Genomic DNA, 12,696 nt, shown 5'->3' with positions numbered 1-12,696 from the left:
AACATAAGGCCCAAATTGAATGCTGACCCGCGAAAAGAACATTGGACCGAGGCCATTGGGCTTGGGTCTTGAGCCCAAATCGAGATGTTTCTATTTTTCTTTTAATCATGTTTCAAGTATATATTTCTCATGCCTTAAAAATCATGTGGTTAATTTCTTAAAGTTGGACGGCAATTTGATTTCCATACCTTGATTTTAGTTTTAACTAAGCAAAAACTGATATTTAGTTCCTGTTAATTTTAGAGGTAGATAGGCCCAAATGGAACGCCTTTAACATCTGGCCCCCCTAAGATTTAAGCCCAATGTGGGTTGTTTGCTTCAGGTTCAACAATATGTTTTGAGGCCTCTTGATTGTTGGGCCTAATAGTGAGCCCAGAAACAGCTTTCAAGCCGATCCTTCAATAATCCAGTGCTGGCCATTTCCCTTTGTGCAAAAATGACTAAAATGCTATACCCCAAAACTAGTTTGTAATCAATAGCCTCTTTGTTAAGTTTAAGTTAGTTTAAAAAAAAATAGAACATCCTTAGAATCCCTTAATTAAATACTTTTCTTTTAAAACCTTTTGAGGTATGCCATGCCAAATAAAACTCTTAAGCCCATGACCCTCATATAATTAGCTAACTCTTGTAGAAATTTTGAGGTGAGCCATTTTCCTTTAATAACCCATGGCCCTCATGAAATTAATTCAAACCTTTAAAAATCGAGGTGTGCCATCAATTAAATCCTCCATGACCCTCACAAATGTTGTTATTAATTTGAACCTTCATAGTTGCTTTAGGCGCGATTCTTTAATTAATTCAATCATGGCTACGGGTATGGTTCCTGCGACGTAGTTGTGACTTTAATTCCGGGTGTACATTTCATGTGACCCAATTTCAATTTCTCAATGATGTTACATAGAACGTGTCACGAACCACGGGGGCATTTCATGTACCGTGGTTTAGGACGTAATTAAAATAACATTGAATCTTCCTAAAAATGGTTTTAAATTAATTAAAAGCGGTTCTAAAGCTAAAAATGCACCATAGGCTAAAACATGTAATAAATCGAATAATAGGCCAATTTTAATAGTTTAAGCAACCGTGCTAGAACCACAGAACCTGAGAATGTCTAACACCTTCTCCCAGGTTAACAGAATTCTTTATTTAGAATTTCTGATTTGCAGACTTTGAATAAAGTCAAATTTCCTCGAATTGGGATGTTCAAAATAAATCGGTGACTTGGGACACCAAAATAAATTATTCCAAGTGGAGACTCTGAAATAAATAAAATAATCTCATTTCGAATTATGTCACTTTAATTGGAAAAACTCCCATATACCCTCGGGTGGTAAAAAAGAGGTGTGACAGCTCTGGCGACTCTGCTAAGGATAAGAACCCAAAATCACTGGTTCAGGGTTCAGAATTCGAGTTTAGAATAACTGTTATACTTGGCTTTATTTGTTATCTGATCTCTACATGTTTGAGCCTAATGTGCTAAATGCTGCCTTTTACCGCTTTGATATTGTTTGAACTGTAGATAAATTGTTACAAAACCTTCTTCTCCCTGAGTTTTCTAAATCATCAGGGAAGTGTGCACTTCGTGTGACTTCTTTTCTGTTAGAATCATATCCCAATTTTAGAACGAGGTTCGGACAAGTTGCAAAGCCGGTGAAGCTTCTGTATTTCCGGTATGCTGCCCCCCCCGGCTCGAGCTGTCCACTCGGGTAAGCCAGGTCTAGAACAATACACCTAGGGTTTTAAACCTAGTATAACAAAGCCTCATGCCGGATCCCTAGTAGGAATCCTTGTTTGCATCACATGCATTTGACTTTGGGGACTCAACACAGGGGTTGGGTCCGTCTAGGACAGGTGTACCCGAAATGAAAAGACCATCCTGATGCATTCTACTTGCTACTTGTGCATTTATTTACTTTGGATTGCATATTGACCGGCTTTGGAATAATGGAGAAAAGTTGGAAAAAATCAATTTGAGGATTGAGAGAGATAATTTCATGTCTTTAAAAAACCGGTATCTAAAAAGTACCAAAACTTTGCCGAAATTTTGAGAAACAAAAAGAAAAATTTGCTTCAAGGAAAAATTATTTGGTATTGTTTTATTATGTCAAAACTGCCCGAACTATGCAAGTTTGATTCTCACTGGATGTGGAATACGTAGGCAACCCTCACCGGGTCCAACTCTATTTTTGCAAAAAAATTAACCCAAAAAGAACAAAATTTTTGTTGTTGTTTTGTCATAAATAAGTTAGGTAATGTCGTTCTTGTCTAAATGGCCAAACATCCACAAAAGGACGCCGGAAGGCCCCTTTTGCAAGAATATCCACCTTTGGTTCATTTTTTAAATTTTTGCCAGTTAGCAAACACAACCCTAAAATCTTCTTCCCTAAGGTGCTGAAGGGCCGTATTTGCAAAGGCGTTCCTTTTTTCGAAATGATTTTTTTTTTAAAATTGATAACTTTCTCTTGAGTCAAAATAAATCATGATCTTTTAACCAATCACTCTAATAAATGTACAAGATGAGCACAATTGAATAAACCTTTTACAGTCCTTAAAGAAAGCCCATTAGGACTCCACATGTGGTGAAATGACTTAGGAAAAGTTAGTAGAGATACTGTGGTAAAGGTTTTGGGCGGTCTTGTTGGTCTTCTAAAAATCAAATCGAGGTTGGATGTGATTGAGGCTTTGATACCTTTTTGGGACCCGACGCATAATGTGTTCCATTTTTCTGATTTTGAGCTAACCCCCACGCTAGAGGAAATAGCGGGCTATGCCGGTCTTAGTGGGAATCTCAGAAGTCGGTATCCAGTGGTGCCAAGAATAGTGACTCCTCATAAGTTTTTAGACCTGTTGAGCATCAGTCGGGAGGTTCAAGATGGAAATCTATCCGAAGGATTTTGAACATTCTACTTCCTGTACCAGCGTTATGGTGATCCCCACGATTTTGAGGCACCAGATACGGGCCTGACTCTTTCAGGAAACAAAGATAAATGAGAAGTACGACGGGGACTGGCTTTTATAGTGGCATTCTTGGGTGTTTTAATTTGTCCAAGAAAAGATGGAAACATAGAATTGGGTTTTGTAGGAATGGCCGACGTCATGATTAAGAAAGGTAATGGCACCCTCATTCCAATGATCTTACCGTAGATTTATCGAGCTTTAACTATCTGCCGAGAAGGGGGGAAATTCTTTGAGGGCTGTAACATGCACCTAGAACTTTGGATACAAATCTTTGTCACCGCTTGGAGTACATGAACTACGGCATGACTGGTCTGAATTGCATTGAAGAGCATGAAAACAGGGTAGTGGGTTGTGAATTTCCAGAAGGTACAGAAGCCTGGTTTGCGCATTTGAGTTCCTTAACTTTAGACAAAATTGAGTGGAATTTCGGTTGGTTCCGTGTCACTAAAGTCATTTACATGTCAGTCGAGGTGTGCTATCTTCTCTTAATGGGTCTCTAGAGCATTCAACCATACGCTCTGCACAGGGTGTTGCGCCAACTAGGCAGGTTCCAAACTATCCCGCATGACGAAGATCTTAGCCGACAAGTCATCGAATTGGGTCCGAAAGCGGTATTCCCAGAAGGAAAAGTTTGTTAGATTTGGAATGAATGTAGATTTATAGAGCCAAAGACTCGGGTGTGGGATCTATCTAAATACGAGTTAGGCCCTAATTACATGACTTGGTTTGGTAAAAGGTTTCACGTTTATCAGGAGCCCGAGCGGCCTGCTAAAAGACCCCACATCCAGCAATTCACTGATGATTCACGAGAGCAATAGGATTGGTTGGGGAAAGAGGCAAGCTACATGGCTAAGATAAGCAAATTGGAGGGACAAATCAGGGATCTCAAATTTGACAATAGTGTAGAAGCTACTGCTGATGAAGGGGAAAAGAAGAAGTTGGCTTAAGAAAACAAAGCCCTTCGAGCCCAAATCCAAAAAAATGAAAGTAGCTGCTGAGAATCAAGAAAGGAGCCGAGCAGATGAAAGGCTCATAAATGGTCTTAGAAGGAAATTATCTGAGAATCAGGATGATTTGGAAAAAATCTGAGGTTAATCTAGCAAGAGCTCGAGCACAGCTGGCAAAGAACGCAGAGGGATGGGCGGAGTTTGTACGATAGTTGAAAAGGAAATATGAGGGAACAGTCACAGATTTGAAGAAAAAGCTAACTACCCTCGAAAATGAGATGGCCAAACAAGCTAAGAACTTTAAAGCAGAAAGGGAACATTACTATGCATTAATGTCCCAACTAGAGGAAGATATGCAATAGCTACAGGGTCAAAACCATCATGACGCCTAGGTGCTAGAAGCTAGGTCTCAGCAATAGGGCGTTTGCTCCAAGAAAAGGGTATCATCAGGGAAAGGGTTAGAGCAATTGCTGACTACATCGTCATGAAGTGCCATGAATGTGAAGACATGACTAGAACCACTTTCTTTGCTGTAGTAAGGACCTTTGTTCGCCAAATAATAAGTGACTTGGAGCGTCTTCAAGGAGATCTTGTGCATAGGCCCGTGGCAAAACCGACTGATGTCCCACGGGCCCCTAGAGTGGAAGCACTTATGTATTCCTAATTTTCGTATCGAGTTTGTATTTTCAGTGTCTAGTTTTAGAGTCTATTTCGAGTCTGTCATTCTCTTCTTTTTTCAATCCCTAGAAAATATGTTGGAGTCTTTTGTAATAGAAAAGTTTACGAGTTTTTATTAATGAAAATTGAAAAATCCCCAAAAAATTGTTTCCTTATTTTTTGCATTTATTTCTTGAACTACGTGATGATCTGATTCATGTGGCATCGTGATATGTAGGCAATCCTCATCGGATTCGGTCATGATATTGTAAATAACTCAAATAATAGAGGAATGTGGAAAGGAGAGAACCAAAAAAAACCAAAAAAGAAAAGAGAGAGAACAAGGAAAGAAAATGAGAACAAGAGAGAAAATGAGAGTGCAAAAGAGAGCAAGAGAGAAAATCGGGGATATAAACAAAAGCTGGGATAAGACATGCAATCGTTGCAAAACATATAGAAACACATTTAACTATATAGGTGCACCACACACCCAATGTGCGATTCCATATGTGTTAATTGGTTCAAACTAACCGGTTTGTTGTCTACTGTTGAGTATAGGTTATGTTTTTAAGGTGGTTGGTTTGTGGTAACCTGGCTTCACACCTATACTTTACAAGATCAAAGGGTAGTGTGGAAATTTCATTAGAAGGTCATCCACCAACGATTCCCATCTCAGAGGATAGTCCGCTATCGGTTATCCCAACCTCAGAATCAGCGACAACTGAAGAGAATAGGGCACTGCGCCTCCGCATGCTAGAAATGGGGGACGTCTGGTCCAATGGTAGAGAGCCGCCGAGTACCATACCTGGTTTCCCTGAGTTACTTCCTAGAGCAAGTGGAAATTCCAATGTCCCGATAAATTACCCGAATACCCCACTTGGATACCCCACCATATCAGCTCACTTCACCGGGACACCTTCTGAGGTTTGCCCCCAGGTAGTTTCGGGAATGGCATCCAACATATTTACCGCACCTCCAACCTCGGTTGTGGTGCAGCCAATGGTGCCCAGGCCAAGCTTTGATCCATCATCCTTCACCTTCCAAGTACTATTTTTTTCACTAGAACTTACCCAGTTCACCACTAATTCTTACCCTCAACAACCCCGATACGATTTTACTGCGGGATAGGAGAAGGTTACAAAGAACACGGAGCAAGAGGAAATTACCTGGAAAATGAGGAGCATGGAACAGAACCTTAAGAATATACAAGGTTTAAGCGGACAAAAGAGCATATCCTACGCTGATCCATGCATGTTCCCACATGTGCATTTGCCCCTAGGTTTCAAGACCCCAAAGTTCGAAAAGTATGACGGGCATGGGGATCTCATAGCTCATCTCAAGAGTTATTGAAATAAATTACGAGGGGCAGGCAAAAAAGAAGAGCTCCTAATGGCTTATTTTGGAGAGAGTCTGGTTGGCATTGCATCTAAGTGGTATATGGATTAGGACATATCTCGTTGGCATATTTGGGATGATCTGGCTCGAGATTTCGTTAGGCAGTTTCAGTATAACATAGACATAGCTCTCAACAGGAATTCTCTGTCGAATCTCAAGAAGAAATCATCGGAAAATATCCGAGAATATGCTATTAAATGGAGCAAACAAGTGGCCAGGGTCAAGCCCCCAATGGACGAAACGAAAATGGTTAGTGTTATTCTACAAGCCCAAGAGGCCGACTACTTTCAGAATATAATGTCTGCAATGGTGAAACCATTTGTTGTGGCTATCAAGATTGGTGAGATGGTCGACAATGGTTTGAAAATAGGGCGCATATTTAGCCAATCTGCCATAAGAGCTACGTCCCAAGCAATTCAAAGCGGGTCTGGAGGTGTAGCAAACAGAAAGAAGAAAGAAGAGATGGCAATGGCAACTTCAAGTCTGAGAAACCCCCGTCCACCCAGATGTTACTTCCCTCCAAGCACCCCACAACATTATTATCCTCATCAGGATGTAGCCTATGTTATGGCTCCTCAGATGTACGCAGTAATGAATGCCTAGCCATACGCTTGGCCACAACAACAGTTTAACCAAAATAGAGCACCACCTCCTAGAAATAACCCTCCCTACCAAGCTCAATATAATCCCCGACCTCCACAAAAAAATTTCCCCTACAATGCCCGTGCTCGGGAGCCACCCAGGAGAACAAACTTCACGCCTATTGGTGAGTCATATTCTAGCCTTTTCCCTAAACTGGTCCAAATGGGTTTGCTACAACCCGTACCCCTGAATAGACAAAACATAAAGTCACCTTCCTACGGACCCGGTACCCGATGTGCCTATCATTCTAGGGTGGAAGGACATGACACTGAAGACTGTTGGACTCTAAAAAGGGCTGTTGAAAATCTCATAGAGCAAAAACGGATAGTGCTGAAGGATGCTGAAATTCCTAATGTGACCAACAACCCATTATCGGCTCACAACAACGGACCGGTTATTGTAATGATTTGCGAAGATAAGGAGTTTGATCCTGCTTTGAAAGCCATCATTGCCATCGCTGATATCGAGAAGAAGCCAAAGGCTGATGCAAAGCAAGAAAAGGGGGAGAAGAAGAGTAAACCCACCCCTCAAAATACAGAAAAGGCAGTAGAAACCAAAACTGGGGCAGTACCCCCAAAAGATGCCATTCTTTATGTTCCCCGGAGTCACAGGAAAGAACAAATGACATTGAGCCCTCCAAGAAGGTTCGATATGAACAAGGGATCTAAGATGTATGTGCCTAAAGCGGCTTATATGGTAAGGGGGCCAGTAATTTTACCAAGGCTAAATGAGCCCGTGGTTATTGGCTGCTCACCGCAGAAGCCTATGACAGACCCTATTGTCGTCCCATGGAATTACAACAAGGCGGTAGTAACCTACAAGGGAAAAGAGGTCCTAGGAGAAGCCAATGAAACTAACCCAACTGAGAAATACCTTAATATGGAAGAAGTGAACAATGCCAAGCAGAAACGCTTCCCGATCAAAAATCCAGTTAGTCCTGAAAAAGCAGAAGAGTTCTTCCGCAAAATGAAAACTACGGAATACGAGATAATTGACCAACTCTGAAAGTCTCCTGCTCAGGTTTCGTTGTTGTCTATGCTAATAAAATCAACTGAGCATCAGAAAGTGTTGATAAAAACCCTCAATGAAGTTTATGTTGTGATTGAAACCACTGTCGAACAACTGGAAAGGATGGCAGAAAGATTCTATGCAGTCAATTAGATTTCCTTTAGCAAGAATGATTTTCCCCCGGAAGGGGCCGCCCACAACAAAGCCCTCCATCTGACAGTTAAGTGTGAGGGTTACTATGTAAAAAGAGTCATGGTGGATGGTGGATCGGGGGTTGATATCTGCCCTCTCTCAACTTTGCAAAGAATGGAGATTGAGACTGAGAGAATTAGGCCTAACAACATCTGTGCGCGTGCCTTTGATGGCATCAAGAGAGACACCATAGGTGAGATCGATTTGATTTTGACTATTCGTCCTGTGGATTTCGAGGTGACCTTTCAGGTCCTAGACATGGACACTTCTTATAATTTCCTCTTGGGAAGACCTTGGATTCATGCGGCAGGGGCCGTACCTTCCACTCTCCACCAGATGGTGAAATTTGAATATGAAGATCAAGAGATTGTATTCCATGAAGAAGACGAGAAGTTTACCGGGAACCGTTAGTCCCATGTCTCAAAGCTAGGGAAGGTAATGAGCATATAGTTTATCAAGCTTTCTAGGTGGTGGTCGCAGATCAATGTGAGGAGGGAAGCCCTTGTCCTCAGCCTTTTCTGTCAAATGCATCCATCATGGTCACTGCTGAAATGATCAAGCATGGCTATAAGCTTGGGAAGGGACTCAGGTCATTATTGCAAGGTATCACAGAACCTATCACTCTACCTGCCAGCAAGAAGTTCTTCAGTGTCGGTTTTCGCACCACAGAAGCTGATGTGACATGGGAAAATGAACGAAAAAGCAACGGTTGGTTTTTACCTCAGTCGGTTCTGCATCTCTACAAAACATTTGTCAGGACCAAGTACAACGAAGAAAAAGAAGATGAGACCTTCACGACCTAAGAAATTGAGGACATATGTGGAGCCATGAGGCAAATGTTGTATGAAACACACATGGTTCAACTGGGAGAAGGCTCAAGCACCGCTGAGGTGCTGTATATGGGGCCCAATGCCAAGTTGCAAACTGGAAGGCTACTTCGTTCCTAGTCAGACGGGAATCTCGGTAGTCCAGTCTTGCCACCTTTTCTACATCACGAGTTATTTCAAGGTGTAACTCGGATGTTTCTTTTATTTTATTGTCTTTAAATTCCAATGTATAACCTGTTATCTTCAAAATTCAATGAAATGAAATCAATATTTCATCGTTCATCTCTCTTTATTCTTTCTGATTTTTGTCACTTTTTTTTATTTATTCTTTCAGTTCTAATAATGCGGCTTTAAATAATAAGACATACTTGCGGACTTCATGACCAGATCCAAACACGCTGTCTAATTGTGAAATAATGAACCAAGAACCGGAATACGATGAAAAAGAGGCTTTTAGGAAAATAAATCGAGAATTGGAACAATTTGAGAATAAGCCTAAGCCAAATCTAAATAAAACCGAGCTGGTTAATTTGGGTAGTTCTGAAGAGGTCTAAGAAACCATGATAAGAATTCATACGGATGAAAGAACCAGAGATGCATTGATCCAACTTCTGTTCGAATTCAAAGATGTGTTTTATTGGTCCTATGATGATATGCCAGGCCTAAGTGTTGATTCGGTGGTCCACAAGTTGCCGACTTACCCCAATTACCCCCTGTCCATAAAAAATAAAGGAAGTTCAAAATTGATATCAGTGATAAGATCAAGAAAGAGGTCACAAAACAGTTAAAGGCGGGAGTGATCCGAGTGGTCCGATACACCACATGCTGGCTAATGTGGTTCCCGTACCAAAGAAAGATGGGAAGACTCGAGTGTGTGTTGACTACCGAGATCTGAACAAAGCAAGTCCCAAGGACAACTTCCCTTTTTCGAACATCCACATCCTTGTTGACAACTGCGCCAAACATGAGATACAATCTTTCGTGGATTGTTATGCAAGATATCATCAGGTGTTGATGGATGAACAGGATGCAGAAAAGATGGCCTTCACCATACCCTGGGGCACTTATTGCTACAGGGTCATGCCTTTTGGTTTGAAGAATGCCGGGGCAACTTATATGAGGGCCATGACTGCCATCTTTCATGACATGATACACCAAGAGATCGAGGTGTATGTGGACGATATGATCATCAAATCCAGAACATAGGACGACCATGTTTGGGACTTGAGAAAGTTCTTTGAGCGGCTGAATAGGTATGATTTGAAGCTAAATCCGGCTAAATGTGCATTTGGGGTTTCGTCTGGCAAACTCTTGGGATTTATAGTCAGTCGGAGGGGCATCGAGCTAGACCTAACAAAGATAAAGTCTATTTGGGATTTTCCTTCTCCAAGAACCAAGAAAGAGGTTATGAAACTGCTGGGAAGGTTGAACTACATTAGCCGATTCATGGCTTAGTTGACTTCCACATGTGAACCCATCTTCAAGCTGTTAAATAAAGATGCAACAATTAAATGGATGGATGAGTGTCAAGAAGCCTTTGACAAAATCAAAGAATATCTGTCGAACCCACCAGTCTTGGTCCCACCTGAACTTGGGAGGCCTTTGTTTCTGTATTTGACAGTCTTGTAGAATTCCTTAGGATGCGTCCTCGGGCAACATGATGTGATCGTAAGGAGAGAGCAGGCAATCTACTATCCGAGCAAGAAGTTTACCAGTTATGAAGCGAAATACACTTTGTTGGAAAGGACTGCTGCGCTTTAACTTGGATTGCTCAGAAGCTTAGGCATTACTTGTTGGCCTACACCACCTATCTCATCACCAGGTTGGACCCTCTGAAGTATATATTCCAGAAGCCGATGCCCATAGGGAGGTTAGCAAAATGGCAGATCCTGCTCACTGAATTTGACATAGTCTATGTCACCCGCACGACAATAAAAGCCCAGGCTCTAGTGGATTACCTAGCTGAAAACCCTATTGATGACGAATATCAGCCCTTGAATACTTACTTCTCGGACGAGGAGGTGAATTCAGTTGAGGTAACATCAGAAGACACCAATGCTTGGAAAATGTTCTTCGATGGAGTTGTGAACGCAAAAGGTGCCGGATTGGGGCAATTTTAATCTCACCCACTGGTCAACAATATCCAACCACAGCCTGGCTTCAGTTTTTCTGCACAAACAACACCGCCGAGTATGAAGCCTGCATTATGGGTATGAATATGGCAATCGACCAAGATGTTGAAGAACTATTAATCATGGGGGATTCAAACTTGATTGTCCGACAAGCTCAGGGCGAATGGGAAACTTGGGATGTCAAGCTTATTCCATACAGACAACATGTGGAAGATCTTAGCAAGCGGTTCAAGTCAGTCGAGTTTAGGTACACCCCTCGTTTTCACAATGAATTGGCCGATGTACTCGCTACTTTGGCCTCGATGTTGTCGTATCTAGACAATCTCCATATTGACCCGTTAGAAATATAAATCTGAGAAAGGCACGATTACTGCAATACGGTTGAGACAGGACTGGATGTTCAGCCATGGTATCATGATATCAAGACATTTCTGAAAACTAAAGAATATCCCAATCAAGCCAGTGGAGATCAAAAGAGAACCATTAGACGGCTTGCAAGCGGTTTCTTCTTGAGCGGTGAGGTCCTGTACAAAAGGACTCCAGATCTCAACTTGTTAAGATGTGTTGACGCCGAAGAGGCTGGAAGAATCATATATGAAGTGCACGTAGGAGTGTATGGACCCCAGATAAATGGGTGCGTCTTAGCAAAGAAAATCCTCCAAACAGGCTGTTACTGGATGACTATGGAAAAAGATTGCTTCAGTTTTGTCCGGAAATGTCATCAGTGTCAGGTACACGGTGACCTGATTCATGCGCCGCCTACAGAACTGCATCCTATGTCAGCACCGTGGCCGTTCGTTGCTTGGGTTATGGACATTATTGGGCCGATCGAGCTAAAAACATCAAATGGGCATAGATTCATATTGGTCGCCATCGACTACTTCACAAAGTGGGTTGAAGCAATTACTCTCAAAGCTGTCACTAAGAAAGCTGTGGTAGACTTCGTGCACTCCAATATCATCTGCCGTTTCGGTATTCCTGCAACTACCATTATGGAAAATGCTATTCAGTCACACCAAATCAAAAATCCAATTTTCCCCAAAAGTGAAACTGGGGCAGATGTTGTAATGGTTCGGCGATGATCCCGCCGGAATGGTTCCAAAGTTGTAATTCGATCCAAATTCTTTTTACCCCGGACCCTGTTCAAGTCCTTCCGATCAATCAGTAAGAATGTCCAAGAGTCGGAGAACGCAACTATTTAGATCTGATGCAATCGAGATGAGAGAAAAAAAATGAGAGAGTCTTGTTAGTGAAAACTCGTAAAGAGAACTATAAGAAGACGGTGAGAAGGGAAATGAGAGAGGTCAATTGATAAAAACCCAAAAAAGGCGTCGTTGATTGAAAAGGAAGAATATCTTACAACCATTGACACTAGAAGAGTCTTGGCAAGATTTTTCATTTTTAAAACACGGGTCATAATGGGTTTATGAGAAGTTGGTTAGTTGCACAGATCGGGTATCCAGTCCAAGAGGCATGTCATGTCTATTGAAGTCTGCATGCACCCCAGATAAGTCCTTCTTTCCTTCCCCGAAAGGGACACTTCTCTTTAAATTCCTTTTCCTGTCCTTTTTTTACTTTTCTTTGAATCACTTTCGGTTTAATTCTTCTCCGAGACTAATACAAAGAAAAGGTGGCAAGATTGGTTTACAGGGTTCTGCTTAGCAAAAGCAAAGTTCAGGAAAAGGCATGCAGCCTCAGCGGGTGCATCAAGTCGGCCTTGACTGGCCATGATGGCCGATGCTCCAGAGTAAACAATTATTGAAAATAAAAGAAATCAAAAGCAAAGTGCCCATAAAGGCAGAATAAGATGAAAAGGCCAAAGTCCTATACGGGTGAACCGTCATGTGAAATTTTTGAAAAGTTAAGGCCCTTGGTTTTAGAAGAGAGATCGATCTCCAAAAAGCCAACAAGAAATAGAGATGTTCATCGAAAGAGTTG

This window comes from Nicotiana tabacum, chromosome 8, assembly GCF_000715075.1.
Source record: "Nicotiana tabacum cultivar K326 chromosome 8, ASM71507v2, whole genome shotgun sequence".
NCBI classification, from domain to species: domain Eukaryota; kingdom Viridiplantae; phylum Streptophyta; class Magnoliopsida; order Solanales; family Solanaceae; genus Nicotiana; species Nicotiana tabacum.
The sequence above is the reverse complement of the archived record's forward strand: the minus strand, read 5'-3'. Positions refer to the sequence as shown.